Source organism: Microplitis mediator, chromosome 7 (assembly GCF_029852145.1).
Source record: "Microplitis mediator isolate UGA2020A chromosome 7, iyMicMedi2.1, whole genome shotgun sequence".
NCBI classification, from domain to species: Eukaryota; Metazoa; Arthropoda; class Insecta; order Hymenoptera; family Braconidae; genus Microplitis; species Microplitis mediator.
In genome coordinates this window covers 610,262-627,212 of record NC_079975.1, presented here as the reverse complement: position 1 = coordinate 627,212, position 16,951 = coordinate 610,262, and the positions used below count along the sequence as shown (strand labels likewise).

At 33.9% G+C, this 16,951-nt stretch overlaps 1 protein-coding gene across 3 annotated transcripts in view; it reads left to right on the top strand.

Annotated features, from left to right (window-relative positions):
* Positions 1-16,951, top strand: part of LOC130670714 (myrosinase 1-like) — an 89,527-nt gene that overhangs the window by 53,894 nt on the left and 18,682 nt on the right. Inside the window, exon 1 of one of the 3 annotated variants that reach the window (XM_057474148.1) lies at positions 14,464-14,480. The exons of the other annotated variants lie outside the window; for them this stretch is intronic. The gene's annotated coding sequence lies outside the window, so the exon portion shown is untranslated. Of the gene's footprint in view, positions 1-14,463; positions 14,481-16,951 lie in introns of those variants that run through there. 3 annotated transcript variants of the gene reach the window in all.

Below are 16,951 nucleotides of genomic sequence, written 5' to 3'. Positions count from 1 at the left end.
TATATAGCAAAAGATCTATGAGAGTATGAGAAGGTAGAGGTGGAGGTGGAGGTGAAAATGCTCGTGGAAATTTCATTGGAACGCGTGATCCGGATTCATCGGTTGTATTATGTTGGCTGTTTGTTTGTGCGCATATATATGTGTGTGTGTGTATGTGTGTTTGGTGGTGCAGTGTAGGGAACGTAGCACTTTCTAAGTAGTAACGGCCGCGTCGACGGCACTCGTGAGAGAATAAAGTAGATTAATTCCGCGTGAGTCAGACGCATTTAAATTAATACTAACGCACATGTATTTGTTTGTGTTGTGACATTATTATGATGATTTATACCATTAGTATGATAATAAATCATTCTGAATATTCGTTTTATTTATTTTTAATGGCTTTGGACAAACAATGATTTGCAAATATTATTTATTATGTTTAAGTATATTGTTCTGTCGATTATTTAAATGATATTTTGATCTTGTGTCCCACTTTAAATCGAAATTCCTTCAAAACTATTGACTTGACGTACAGAGTCACTGACATCTTTTTCACAGAGTATTAAATTTATTGTAAAAGAGGTCTATATAGGGGAAGGGGGGCAAAACAGGATAGGCCGGCAAAATGGGATACCCTCAAAATTTGGTCAAAATTTTTTTTTCTCGAAAAACTTTCGAAAATGGTCAAAATTGACATCTAGTATCATTTTACACTATTAAAAGCTAAAAAAAAACATTTCTATATTTTTTGCAAAAAGTATAATATTGGCGTCAATTTCAAATTTTGAAAAGAAATAACAAGGAAAAACTTCTTTAAAAATATGTTGAGAGTAAATTTTATTACTTACATCAATTTAGAAAGACATTATTACATCAATTTTATTCACGTGAAAAAAAAAAAAAAAAAATTTACTTTTTTTTTGGGTATCCCATTTTGCCCGCAGAAAATAAAAATTTTTTTTCTGATGGCAGTCTAAAATTCGTTATATTTATTTCAAATAGAATCAAAATGAAGCCAATTTACGATATTTATGTCCCTAAAAACTAAATTTTTCGTTAAGTATCCCGTTTTGCCCCCCCTTCCCCTAAATATTCGTGTTAATCCCGAAGTATCAAATTTAAAATTAAATTTCATGTAAAATTATTTTTTTTTGTTTAAAAAAAATGTATAAATTTAAATTGCACTTAAAAATGAAAAGTGAATGAATATATAATAAGATATATGGAGAAAGGCGTGATTTAACCTTTCTATAAGCCACCCTATCTGTCGTAGATCTAATTTACCGATCCAGCTCTCGACCCATGGCCTTCTCGCGCGTGCGATGGCATCCGTTCTTTTTTCCCAACCACACTCTTTGCCATTACACAAACTCCTCACACAGAAACACACATGTACACACACTTACCCACCCATAAACACATAAAGTAAATACCAGAACTGAATTGACAGAAGGCATCACGCAATTGACACAAAGAACCTACGGAGCGAGCAACAAGCAATCCCGCATAATCAACAACAATATCTATCTGCTATATACATCTGTACATATCTCGATCTATGTATCGATATCTGTATAAAGAGATCGCATAGATCGGGATGAAAAATAAAATTCTCGGATCCATTTATATATCACAAGATTTTAAATGAAAAGGAAAAATAATACGGCGTCAGTTGCAATCTGACAAGTAATGTCAGAATGTATAATTTTTTTATTGGTCATATATATTTTTTGTCCATAACGTCGTCAGTTGAGGAAATCCAATCGAGACTACTCTGTACACATCGAGTTTTACGATTGCCCTGCTCATACATTAATGTAAACGTTTCTGATGTTGTTACTGTTGTTCTTCTTCAGAAGTAAACCGTCAACAGAAAGTCACCGTACCACCGTTCCAACGCGGATCGTCGCGAGTACAAGTCCACGGGCTGATAGCAAAAAGAATTTATGTATCTTTGGACCGGGAATGAGATGAGGATTGAAATAGGATGAGCTCGATAGATATAAGATCGCTTAGCATTCGGTGAAAATATTGGAGAGACTCCGGCCACGACAGAGCTCTGGCTTACTGGCTACCAGCCACTGAGCTGCCGCATCAAAAGAGAAAGACTCGAAAGAATTCAATGGACATTTTATAGATACGCATATAAACATGTTTTATATGTATATATAATATGTTTTTGTATATAAATAAAATACGCAAACGCATAAAAGATCCTTGGATATGTGTGAGTGTGTGTTTGTTAGCAGCAGAGACATTTTTCTTAGGAGCTTAAGCTAATGTCTGTGCACTCCAAGTCGAGGGGGAAAACGAGCTTTCCCCATCTCTAGCCAGTGGAACATTGACGCCAGAGCGGAAGAAGATGCTTGCCTTATGCCTTATGCCTTATGCGCGCCCGTGCAGCTACACCGCAGACCGATCGACTATAAATCAGACGTCGCTTCTTACCGGTACAGTCGTTTGCCATCGGGTCAGAGGCGACGTAGTTCGATCCGATCATTCTCTGTACTGCTTAAGCAAAATCATTCCTATATACTTTTCCGGTATATATCATTATTATTGTTAATTCTCTTTGAATACAATTATTTCTTTTACTTATCAATTATATATTACTTGGAAAATTTATTTATTCAAAAAATTTGAAACCGTCACCAAAAAAAATTTTTTTTTAATATTTGGTCTCAAATTACTAAGGAGTAATAAATTATAACTCGGAACTATTTTGAAAAAAAATAAATTTTTTTAGCAAATTTTTGGATATCCCTGATAGCGAGAATGGGAATAAAAATATCAAATGACTTTTTTTTTTTTTTTTTTTTAATTGTAAAATTAATTATTGTAAATTTGTCACCCGGAAACAGGTTATTTAAATAAACTGTTTAATAGATGTACATCGTGATATGATTCAGTATCCAGATGAGGTAATTATTTAATTGATCACGGAGAAACATCAATCGTTGAATAAAATATGTATGTAAGGAGCTGCGCATCATTCCAGCTGAATAATATGAATATTTAGTTATTCAAAAGATTTTAATAATTACAATAATTATTTTCATTATTTATTATTATTAACGGTTAACTATTTATTAATAATTAATTATTGTTATCGCAATAAATAATATGTATAATAAATATTGAATAGAAACGTCAATTAGACAAACGAAATAATGATATTTTTCATGACCCTGTGTGAAACCCGATAAAGTGAGTATCCCGCACGGGAGATGGCGCGGAATTTGCGCAACACACACGCTCAAAGAGTTTTAGATAAAGAGTGAGCGAGTCGAAGAAATCGAATGAGAAGTCAGTATAATATGCATTATTACACGATATACATGCATCTAACGCTCACGGCATTCTCACCCGAACGAGATCACTCTCCCGTTCTCTTAAACATTGTTACACTTACTCACATTTATGAGCCTTGTATCAACATACTGTACAGCATGTATTGGTTATTGTATAGGTTAATCTCGTTGTGGGACACCGTACAACTCACGAGAAAGAAAATGTATCGAGCCATCTCTCGGTCGCTCTTGAACACGCCCAACTTACGCGCTCGCGCGAATCGACTCGATTGTTCTTTCCTCGCCATGAGAATGAATGACTGGGCGCGACTACATTTACTTTATCTTTCTATACCTGTACTGACTATATATATCGATATATTTACACTGTGTACGTAAATCGAAACGGGAAGAATGTATTGAGATCTAAATCACGCCACTGATAATTCCCGAGTCGAAAAATAATTCCGGTTTTAGACCTCAAATGAAAGATTTTGAGGTTTGTCTCAGTTTGTCCTCACCATTTAAAATTCATATAAATCTGAGATGAGGTAAGTCTCATTTTGTGCGACTTTTGTCCCATTTAGGCGTACATGAGGTTAACCTCATGTACACAGAAAAAAAGGATTTCTTGGCGCAAAAAATTTTTTCTTGTTCTAAGAAAATTTTTACTTGAACTAAGAAATTTTTTTTATCATCAAGTGAAAACAAAACTTTTCTTGGAGTAAGATAAAATTTTCTTGGAACAAGAAAAAAATTTTTTAGGCGAGAAAAAAATTCTTGAGCCAAGAAAAATTTTTGTCTTCAATTCATAATACAAAATATTTCTTGCACCAAGAAATTCTTTTTTTCTGTGTATATATTTCTTATCGATTTCTTTAAGGTTTAATAGTTTTCTGTCTTAAACTCTATTTAAAAAAAAAAAAAATATAAGTATCATATTCCTGCACATGTGGCCAATCTTTTCGGAGAAAAGCAAAAGTTTACTAAGTCGAGAATTTTAACAGTTTATTCTCATCTACAAATGAAACCTAATTTTTTCTAAGTCCCAGTTAAAACTCATTTTGCCTTAAATAATAAATAAAGCTAAAATTATTTCCAAGTCCCAATTTTGAACGGATTTTGTCCTCATATAATGATATTCACGTTGAGGGCAATATGAGACAACCAATTAGTTAAGCTGTTGAGGTTTACTTGAGACTTATCCGACGAAAACTGCCGAATGAGACCTAAATGAGTCCAAAATCCACTATTGAGGCCAAAATCCGGAATTATTTTTCGACTCGGGTTTAAGGGTTGATTTTAAAAATGTGGATATTTAAATGTGAGTGATTTTAAAATCGTTCCTAGAATTGCATAGGATGGAGAAACTGCGCGGGTTCGCTCGAGGGACGTATCAACTCATGGAAAGTCGATTTCTCGTGGCGACAGACCGCTTGAGCGGTTCTCGATGCAACATCGTTGCCCTACGCTCGATGGGATTCTATTTGCCAGAAATGGCAGCTGACGCGCGCGCGGCACGGCTGACTATCTATATATATTTATATATATATAATAAAACGCGCGAGAGAAGGCCTTTCCTCGGGTGACCTTTTACGCGTCCGAGTTTATGTACCGAGTGGAGCTAAGAAGCGGAGAGCTAAGAGGGGTGGACCCGCATTCGAATAGTCTTCTCTCTTTTATATATATATTATATATATACATATACAAATTAAACACACACATGTATTTATATTTATATATACATATATGAGAAGATGAGTATTATAGTTGTTCGCTAGCTCATCGTTAATACACTACACCAACTCGTCTTTTCTCTTTCTCTTTTCTCCTTCTTCGACCCTCGAGGAGTTTAAGATCCGGGCCGAATTCCTGATTGGACTCGCCAACATTCGCCCACTCTCTTTCACCTCATGATCTTCTCGCACCACCTTTATAGTTATATTTATATATTATATATATGTATACATCCAAATGTATCTAGATTACACATTTTTAGAATTATACAATAAAAAAAAAATTTTTTTTCCTCATCTCACCGGCCGTGATGTTACTCAACATATGTTTACGACACAAGTTATTTAAAATTAAATTTAATAATTAATAACAACAATTAATAATTCACAGCGATTAATAAAAATCAATCAGGCTACTTTTTATGAGTAATAAAATTTATATTTTAACTCACTGAATAAATTTATATTTTTTTTCATCAGGGGCTAAGTTAAATTACATGTTTTATTAGTGTATTAAAATTTTGTGTTGCTAAATAAATAAAAATATCATGACAACTGGCAAAAAATATTAAATATAATTAATAATAAATAGTGATTATAAAATACTGATCAATATTATTTCCGTTGTTGTTTTTTGACATTTATCTCGAGGTTTTTAATTTTGTCAGCTCATTGTGAAAGTCTGAAGCAATTTTTTTTTTAATATAATTTTTAATAACAATAACTTGGGCTGCGTGTGGAATTATTTTGCTGGGCTCGATGATGGATAGCTTGGACTCACGTGCGACAATGACCAGGACAAAATAATGATAGGAGTACCAATAATGGTAATAGTTATGATAATGATGAGATTATAAGGTGATTCTGTTGATAAAGACTTTTAAAAGCGATATATCGATTTATCGTGGGATAAACTTTACGATAATATATAATAAGTGGCCCACGCGTTGCACGATATCCACCAGCAACGATAAGTTAACGGACAAGTCACGTTAGCTAACTTGTAAATAATAAATGAACTATTATTATATCTCAACTGTGTACGAGTACTTGCAATAATAATTAAATTTATTCATTTATTTAAAGAAACTAAAAAAAAAAATAAAAGAAATTTTCTACAAGTATTAGAATATGTTTTTTAAAATTAATAAAGCAATAATTAGTGATACGTTATGTTTGCTCTAATGATTAATCATAGTGATTTATTTTTAAAATAATAGACATTAATTAGAGTTATCAGAGTAGAGCAGCAGGAGTATGATGGGGAAGGAGAAAAAAATTTAAGATGACCCTACAAAGTACAAACTGCAAATTAAACTATCGTGTGGAATTTTATGACTAGTCGTGCAAAGTCTTATTGCACTGGCTTGACTCAACTTAACTTAAGTTAACTCAGCTTCCTTTGCTCACTACTCACTACTCACTACTTAACTTATTTTGTCCGTCTCCTCTTATCCACTCGCCGTCTCTTTTATTCTCCTTTCGAGTTAACAGCATGCATTAAGTAGTGTTCTGTGGAAACAACTCCGTAGGGCATTTGCGGAGACTTTAATCGCTGCTTTACTTACTCTGTAAGTACTCACTTGCCTTCATTATATTATCATTTTTTTACTTTTCAAAATCCAGTACATTGTAGAGGGAAAAAAATAGATACAAATGACTGCTTGTGTTGCACATTAGCCACGTCGAGAGTTGCGCAAATCTCGATTCATGTTTATTTTTAAAATCGAGAGGTTTTTCGGTGAGAAAGTTTGGATCGGAAGAGTCTGCAGGGGATAGGGGTCAGGAAGTAAATTTTCTCGCGCGTGCAGAGCTATTATATTGGACAATGGATCGTGGAGAGCGAGACACCTCGTCGTCGACTCCCACGCGTTTATAGTTGCGCGTGCACGTGCTCACGCATATATACTTGGCCGGTATTTATCTACGGTGTAGTGGTACACATGTGTAGTGTATGATGTGAGCTATATATAAGACGCGATAGTGCACTTTCCCGTGTGTGTATGATCGTGCGTGAGCAAACCACGGGCGCGCACATGGTAATGACAGAGCTGTAAATACCGACTTGGCGCCAAGCGGAAGCCCCTACGGGCCACTGCAGCCACCGCAGATCACGACTCGTGAATTCACAAGCCAGCCAACTTCAAAATCGCTCATACTATTTCAACTATTTGAAATCAAACCGTCTATGGATTTATCGAATACTTGAATGAAATTTCAACAGCGGAAATTTAACCCGAGTCGAAATTTAGAGCCTTCTAAAGTCGGACCTATTTCGGACTTGGAGGCTCTAAATAGAGTCTGTTTCTATGTTAAATTAGGTCCGATTTTGGTCCTTGAGGTGCTACAAATTTCTGTTTTCGGCACTTGCGGGCTCAATCTAGGACCTGATGAAAATTAAAATTAGGTCCGATTTAGGGCCTGTAAGCCCTGGTTTATTGTAATAATAATCATCATAAATTATTCAATTATAATGAATCGAAATTTATTACGGGACTAATATTGTCGGACTTGAAGGCTCAAAATCAGACCTCTCAGTGAATGTTAGGACCTCCGGGTTCAAAGTCGGAGCTACAGGACTACAGGGCTCTAAATCGGATCTATTTAGGACTAGAGGGACCTATATAGGCTCTAAATTTCGACTCGGGAAGACGCGGAAATAATTATTAAAACAAACATGTTCAAAAATTTAAGAGTCATGGTATATTTATATATGTATAGTAATATTACTGAGAAAATATCTTCCAGCATAATTTCGATATCTCGTATTACATGAGGCCAATGAATAATCTCAATATTGATACACGAGAAAGATCTTTTAATAGCTCACTAAGTAATGGGTTCTGTCTGTGGGCTCACCCACGCCTGCCACTCGTCTACACCGAACGACACGTACGTTGAAAGCCACTCCTGTCTCCCTTTTCACCTCCATCTCCTCCTCCACTGGGCTCTTCTATGGACCCATGATACGGACTCGATCTGCCAGTCCTTTGTTTGGCCAGCGTAAAAAAAAACAAAAAAAGTGCCCTACAATACAAATTTTTGTCCAGAGACAATTAATCAAGTCAACGCGTTACTTTTTCGTGTTCGTTTAACCCGAGACCACCGGCGAGTCCTTTTCGTCCTTCATTAATATTATCCAGTCTGCGGCAGATTCTCGCCAGCTAACCGGTGAAATGGATACCGTTGATGTTGATAACAGTAATGTGTGATTCCGTTTATTTATTTTGTAATTCCTTTCTCTCTCGGTGCGGGGTTTCAGTAAAAATACGGCTTCAGCATCAGCAAAAACAAAACAACGAGAAAAATGAACAAGAACAAGAACAAGAACGAGAACAAGAACGAGAACACGATTCAACAGTAGGCATTTTCATAGACGACGCGCCTCTGGTGTACATATCCCATAGAACAAAATATTATTCCCATTGAATCTACATTGAAAGCGATGCTACAAGTTAAGTAGAGAAGACACTGAGAAGCAGAGACCGGTGTCATGTGTGCGGCACATATACTATTTCAGGCCGCAGTTAACAGTCTACGGTCTACGGTCTACGATCCCCACAATGATGCAGAAATGTATGTAGTGTATGTAGGAACGGCAGAACGTGCTTCTTGTAACTTCTTCAGTACGATATATATGCTCGTAAATACTTGGGAAAAGTTCCAGGAATTATCGCGCCATTGTCTATTTTCTTTTCCTCATTCAAATAAATGCACATCGATCGTTTTAGCTAAATAAGTTTATACACAGATTTTAAATACATATTTTATGAATATTCGATTAAACAAGATAACCGCCAGATATTTTATGTCCTCACAATGTTATCTAATCCATCTTTTTAATAAATCATTTATTTTGTCTCAATAATTTCATTTATTTCTTCAGTGTCCCCATGCCGATTCTTTTTCACTTTTTTAATTCATAAAAGGAATCATTCAATAAAATATGTCCTACAATATCTCTGATTAAATTTCCCGATTTTAACGCAATGTCAAACAAACAAATTTTTTTTTCCTGGAGACTCTTTGAAAATAATTTTTGATTAATTGCACAAAATTAAAGAAACATTTGTTTTGAAAATTTTTGTATTGTGTTGTTTTATATTGATTTCTTGTATCAACAATTCGAGTAAGATAAATACGGCCCATAAATCACAATCCCGCTTATTAAATTCAAATATCGATAATTAAAAAAAATATTTTTTGTTTGATATGAATTTTCAATAAAATATTTATCATGCTCATTGATGTTGAAACTTAAGAAATGTACCAGCGATGATAAATGACCGAGGTCAATCAAGCTGGGAAAGTCGAGATCCTAAATAAAAATCCATCCACAAATAAAAGGTTCGACTTAAAAGTAATTCGAGTGAGTGATCAAGTGATGAGCTACGGCCATATTACATTCGTATAGACATCACATAACATCCCGACATTATTAATTATTTTCAACACAGTTACAAGTTGGTGTCTGACTTAACATCACGGAACGAAATTGACCAACCTAAAATTTCTAATTACTCGACACGTCCACAGTCGAATCTCTCGGGCAATCGGTTACAAATAAAAGTCCTGCTACCGATCGTCAGTAATGCGCGTGGGAAATAAAAAAAAAACGCGGCGTGCTTTACTTAACATTTATCGAGTCCTATTCCAACTGACTCGATGCCAAGTTATTTTCTAGCGCCAACACTCGTATCGGTTAATTTGAAATTTAGCTCACAGAAAAGAAATTATATCACTGCTCTCTAAAACTAAATTAGTGAAAAACCACTAATTACTTGTGAATATTCACTAATCTAAATTGTCCAAAGTATACGACTATGAATTAGTGACTATTCACTTTTTGAATTAGTAAAAAAAACAACATATAGAATTAGTGAAAATTTCACTGATTGAATTAGTCAAAAATGTACTAATTCACTTGTTGACGAGGATTTATTTGGAAAAATATTGTATCCTTGCTAATAATATTGTATCAAAATATTATTATTATTATGATTATTATTTGTAATTGATTATAAAATTTTTTTAGCAACTTGATCGACTAAATTAACAATTAAAATTACTTTCATACGGTAAATATTTATATCATAATTATAACTCATAACCTGAATCTATTGTCAATGATGGCTTTGATTCAGGTTCGGTAAAAAAAGTTGGAGTAAAAATATAAAGCTATTAAAAAATAACAAGATGTATTATTTAGCAACTAAATTAGGTTTTATTTAATTAACTTACTTTAATTAATACTGTTCAGTTGTATTTAAAAATTATCGTAATTAATTTTGCCCTGAATTTGATAATTCAACGATAGAATAAAAAGTCCTTAAGCGAGGCGCCACTAGTAATCATTGTAGAATCCGGGGAATCACTAATGAATTAGTGAATCTAATTCAAAATCACTAATTTTGTAGTGAATTTTAAGATCACTATTTCAATTAGTGAAATTTTCACTTATTTAGTTTTAGAGAGTGAGTGGTGGTACCGGGATTAAATTTAAAAGTTAAATTTAATGATCTGAATATTATTTAACTGAGAAATTTTGTTTAAATTTAATCGAGAATATCATTGGAGCAAAAAAGTTAGTCGTAACGAACATAAAGGAATCGCGATGAGATCCCGCGGGCTTGACCGCGCAAATTACAGGCCACGTAACATCTCCCTTCTCTCCACCCCCCGGGCACTACTCGAAACAGTCTTAGTTGCTGGAGATACAACAGAATAAATGTAAAAAAAATAAAAAGAAACAGGCCAAAAAGATAATAAATAAACAAAAAATAATTTATGAAATAAAAAATAAAAAGTAATGTATTATACGCGTAACTCAGGAGCTCCTACACTTTTGTTTGTTACTCGCCGATCCGCGTTTTTATATCTCCATACAATACAAAATATTAATAAAGAAACAAAATCCCCACCATAATCTACAGAATTTTTTGCTACGGCTACTGAAAAAAACAGAAAAAAAAATTGTTCATTTAAAAATTTTAATTTTTAAGTAAAAATAAAAGTTTTACGTAATACCGATGCTCAACAGACAGACAAAATGAGCCTTTCTATTCACATAATATAATATTTCGATTATTGAGCTTGTGGTTTAGTGTTAGTACACAGTAGTACAAACAAACGTACACATAAAATGTAAATAACAATAGCAATAATAATAGTGCGTACATTTGATTATCGAATGATGGTACAAATGTACCCCCGAAAGCCCCGCGAACCCCGTGGGATAATTCTTGTTTCTCTGTAGTCTATACTCTGTATACTCTGCCAGTAAATCCGGGTAGTGGGCACGCATTATAATGCATCATATCCGCGGTGCATAAGCTTGTGCGGTACATCAAAGCACAAATACGTGATACTTGGACAAATGTATTAAATAAATAAACAAAGAGGGAAACACTCGGATGTTTTTTTTTACTTTTGCTGAATAATTAAAACACTGTAAAAAATCACCGGGGTAAGTCCAAACGGTGTAGGTGTTAAAATTATCGGTGTTAAATTTACCCCTGAAAGCGGTGTGAAAATAACGCCGCCACCGGTGTAAATATCCTGTACCGGTGTTAAAATAACGCCGCGCCGGTGTAAATATTCTAGACCGGTGTTAAAATAACGCCGCCGCCGGTTTAGATATTCATTACCGGTGTTAAAATAGTTTACTTTGTGAATATTTGTACTTACTCGATCACTATACTTGTTAGAAAATGATATTTTTTATTAATTTTCATAAAGAACTGACATTTTTTGTGTTTTATAATCGTTAAAGTTAATACTCCAAGCGGATGAAATTTACCCCGCTTTAACACTGGTATTTTTAACACCGGTGTATTACTCCTCCTACACCGGTGTGATTTCATTTTAACACCGGACAGAGTTAAAATGAGTCCATTTTTAACACCGCTCTTTTTACAGTGTACATTGTAAAAAATCACCAGGGTAAGTCCAAACGGTGTAGGTGTTAAAATCAGCGGTGTTAAATTTCAACACCGAAAGCGGTGTGAAAATAACGCCGCCACCGGTGTAAATGTTCTGTACCGGTGTTAAAAAAAATCTCTGGTGTTAAAATAACGCCGCTGACGGTGTAAATATTCTAGACCGGTGTTAAAATAACGCCGCCGCCGGTGTAGATATTCTTTACCGGTGTTAAAATATTTTACTTTGTAAATATTTTTACTTACTCGATCACTATACTTCTTAGAAAATGATATTTTTTATTAATTTTCATAAAGAACTGACATTTTTTGTGTTTTACAATCTTTAAAGTTAATACTCCAAGCGGATGAAATTTACCCCGCTTTTACACCGGTATCACTCCGCTTTTACACCGGTATTACTCCGCTTTTACTCCGGTTACCCCGCTTTAACACCGGCAGTTTTAACACCGGTGTATTACTCCTCCTACACCGGTGTAATTTCATTTTAACACCGGGCGGAGTTAAAATGAGTCCATTTTTAACACCGCTCTTTTTACAGTGAATATTTAGTGGGAAGAAAAATTAAAAAGTTAAATATTAATCAATTTTATTACCGATAATGACTGGAGAGCGAGAAAATTGGATGGATTTTATGTGTATTGAAGGCTGGTGAGCAGACAATGTAGATAATAGAATAGGGATTTTTATTCGTGTTATTCGCGGCGATTCAATCACGAGCCGAGGGTGGCCAGGGTAGAAGTGATGGCGCCACTCGTGTAACCAAGCTCTGATATATAATGCATTGGCGTCTGGATCATCATAATGCAGGTAACATAAAGTGGGATAGAGGTAGAGGTAAAGATATAGAAGAGTACAGTAGCTGCCGATGCTGTTATAAACTCATGGGTTAGCTCGGGTACTCAGCCGGTGGCATAAACTCATCCTCATCCTCATCCTCATCCTCTTTTTAACGTTGAACGTGTTCTTCTGCGGCTGGTGTAGTAGCAGGTTACTCAAGACCCTCAAGACGATCGAGTAGAATCAACAGAGCAACTAAAACGTGAACAGGAGCCGGCAATCTAAAATTGTGTACTGCCACTGCCACTGTAGCGTAATGGGTGGGGTGGGGAATAAAAGTATATTAAAGGCACAAGCCAATATGCGTCAGACAAAGACATAATAATAAAAATATTAAGATACGCGGGTAATAAACAACCGGTGGATAAGAATAAGAATCAACTGAGTGAGTGAGGCTCGGGGCTCGGGATAAAATCCTCGGTGAGATAGAAAAAGAAAGTGCAGAGGAGGGTGAATAAAATAATTCCGTATCATTTCAGTTGGTTTCTTTATTTTGTTGTTATTATTATTTATTATGGTTATTCTGTCTGCAGTAGTATGCACAGCAGTCGGCGTGTGCTAACTAATGGCATTCAAAATTAGTCCTGCCGACCGCGAAATTGTTCGAAGCCTTCCGCGAGTCGGCACGAGTAGGTGCCGCGAGGTTACGAACTCAGCTCGATCGGCAGTCACTCTGTGGGGTTGATGAGGGGCGAGGGACCGCGTTTTTAGGAGGTTGCCAGAGCGGATAGGAGGGCTGAGCACAGTAGCGAGGCCGAGTCCGCGAGACCGCAATTGCGGGTTTCGCTCGATATTAGTTTTAGGTCTCGTACTTTTTTTTCTTATCTTTATTATTGCTGTCTTGTTTTTTTTTTAGAGGAGTCTTTGTTCCAGTCGGCAAAACGTTTAAATTGTTATTACGATTAGGTCTTTTTAGTTTATTTCCGGTTTTATTCATTTCTTTTATTTCAGATCACGATTTTAAATTTAAAAATAATGACAACTTCAGCTTCAATATTTTATTATTATATCTAACTTTGACTAGTAATATCTAACAACCTTCATAGCTAGTTTTCAAAAAGGTAATTCAATTTCCTACAACTTTGGTCCCATAAAAATTCGCGTAAAATTGATTATTTAAAAGTTGAAGCCGCGTTGAAAAAAAAAAAACCTTTTTTAACAATTAATTTTTTTTCAAACATTAAATATTATTTATCTGCTAAACTACCGGTTTTACATAATTTTTTATTGATACAAAAGTTGTTGGAAATGAAATTACCTCTTCAAAAACCACCTATGACATTTATTTATCTCCAACAATTACTGAGATATCATCGATCAAAATAAAAATAATTTTTTTCGGTAATAAATAAATTTATAAATTACAATTTTTTTGTAATTGATTTAAATGAAAAATGAATTGAAAAGAATGATAATAATGATGGTAAATATGAATAATAATGGAAATATAATAATATTTACGTAAATATGGAAAATATGATCTTTGACATGTGTAAGCTACGTACAAATATATATATTGTGAAATAGTTTAAGTTTAACATGACGTGAAGATGCGTCGATTAGTTTATTAAAACTTTCGCAATAATCGTTGTTCTGTTGAGGCAGCAGCAACTTGGTAGTATTAACTTTTATGTTGGTGTTTACTGTTTATGGAGGATGATGAGTGTCTGTGTTGTGTTTAGTATTGTGTAGAGGTGAGTTAAGTCAACGTAAACGATAAATTATGTGTTTACAATATGAATAGAAATTATTTTTATAGGAATATATATACTGCAGCAGTGAGTTTTATTTTTCAGAATAAAGTTTTTAGGATATTATTGTGATTTACGGCATAATTTTTTTATCGTTAAAACTTTTTTCCTCCCGAGGTATGCGTGTGTGCAGTGGATATATTTATACACATATGTAATGTGGGTAAGCGTAGATATAGGCAATAGACGAGTTAAATGATGCGAGTTTCGTTTACTTACGCAAATATATTTACTTACATTCACTTGACGTCGTGAAACTAAAATCTAACGGGTGAGTTAACTGTGTGCAAGCGAAAGCGACACGGGTCGATGAATAAATTAATTGTGATGCACTTTGTATATATACGAGTTGATGATAAGGAGTTTTATTTTTTTACGAGAAATTTTTCCTTGTAATTGAACGATTTATTATTCAAACCGAGTTACGAACACTTAACTAGATTTATTATTTATATGTAGAGTATTTTTTTTTCTAGCCGACAAACGTATCGGCATAAATTTAAATTCACAGAAAAAAATAAACTTTAAAAATTACTATTTGAAATTATAACCCGGAACCCGGTTGTCAATATGGGGAATTTTAACATTCAAATAGTAAATTTTATAATACGTGTCATCAATTTTCTAAGTATCAGTTACGATTTTTAAAGTTCAAATAGTAATTTTTTTTACATAGACAATAAATTTTCATACTTATCCTGTAATTATTCATGATACTGAAGTTAGCAGACGTCTAATAATTTTTGGATTTTTTCTTAGACGATAAAACATTAAAAAAAAATATTTGAAAAAATTGCACCTGTAGATTTTTAAATTTTCTACATGTGCATATTTTTATTTTTATTTTTTTTCTGATTGATTTGTTAAAAAAGAAATCCGAAAATTTTTAATTATCTGCTAACTTCAGGATCATAATTATTCACGTTTTAATCATACATGAAAAAATTACTATTTAGAATGATGGTATTTACTGATCACTTTGTCATTTTTTTACTTGTCATTCTCAATTTAGGGGAGGGAGGGGCAAAAGGGGGTAGGGAGGGCAAAACGGGGTACCTCCAAATTTTGATAAAAAATTTAATATTTTAAATGGTTTTTAAACATTCCAAAATTACTTCTGTAAATTTAATTAAGCGTTACTTTGAATTTTTTTCGGTAAACTTTTTCAAAAATCAATTGTCAGTTGAAAAATATTAATGACGTTTATTTTATGATAAAAACTATTAAAAATTTTTTTTCTTCTTTTGTATCCAATAAACATGTAAAATATCATTTTTCTTCATGTAAATTACTTACAAAAAAAAAATCAACTTAATCAAATTCGTTTGAAATCCAGAATTTTTTTTTTACCTTTTTTAGGGGATACCCCACTTTGCCCGCAGAAATGAAAAATTTTTTTTTTCAACGGTAACTGAAAATTTCTTCTATTTACTTTGAATGTCATTAAAAAAAAAAAAGATTTAGCGTATTTGAGTCCTCGAAAACTTGGTATTTCCTTAAGTACCCCCTTTTGCCCCTCCCTCCCCTATATAGTTTATTTTTTTCCGTGTTGAGAAATTTTTCTAAGCTCAAGATTTAAAAATAAAATAAACGAAGGACTCGAAGAATTATTAAATATTTACCTTACTGGGGTGTAAAAAAAATGATAAAAACAATATCCATGACTCAGATGCACAATAATCAAAGGTGGCATGATTGATAATCGATCTCCAGCAGAACCCCATATACATTTATACTTAACCATAGTAAAGTCCATAAGTCTGAAACGTATTAAACGAAGATGAATTCGTTCCACACCGAGGCCTAATTGTGCACAGCCAGTGGTCCAGGTCTCCATAGCTCGCGCATAAGGGGTTATACACATTACATTTATAATATATCTGCTCCGGTGCCTGGTGTACGGTACAACACATAACCTGCAGAGTTTCTCGTTCTCCACGCCCCGATCCACCTTTGCTTTAAATTCAGCTCTCTCATGACTAAAGACCATAATACTCCGTGTTATAATATCACTTGCGCATTACGGTATGAAAAAATATACTTTTTGTTTAATGAAACCAGTGACCCCCTATCGATTGCCGAGGATCGACATCGATCCTTGTCAGGGCTCGATTATTGCCCTTGCTACGAAGCATAAATCGTTAAATAGATTTCTGTTTGATTATCATCTGCCTTTTATTTATTTTTTACTGAAACGCGTTCATTACAAATGTTTTCTCATCCAGATCTCCACATACTCGACTCTTTATTATTATTGTTATTATAATAAATCGGTATGAAGATTGATAGACGTTGAGAATAAGTTAAAAGTAAAAATGATTATATTTCATTTGGATAACAAAAGAAAAAAAATTATTTCAGCCGATATAAGAAATTTATAATGATTATTTTTATTTTTTAGTCTGCCCATTATT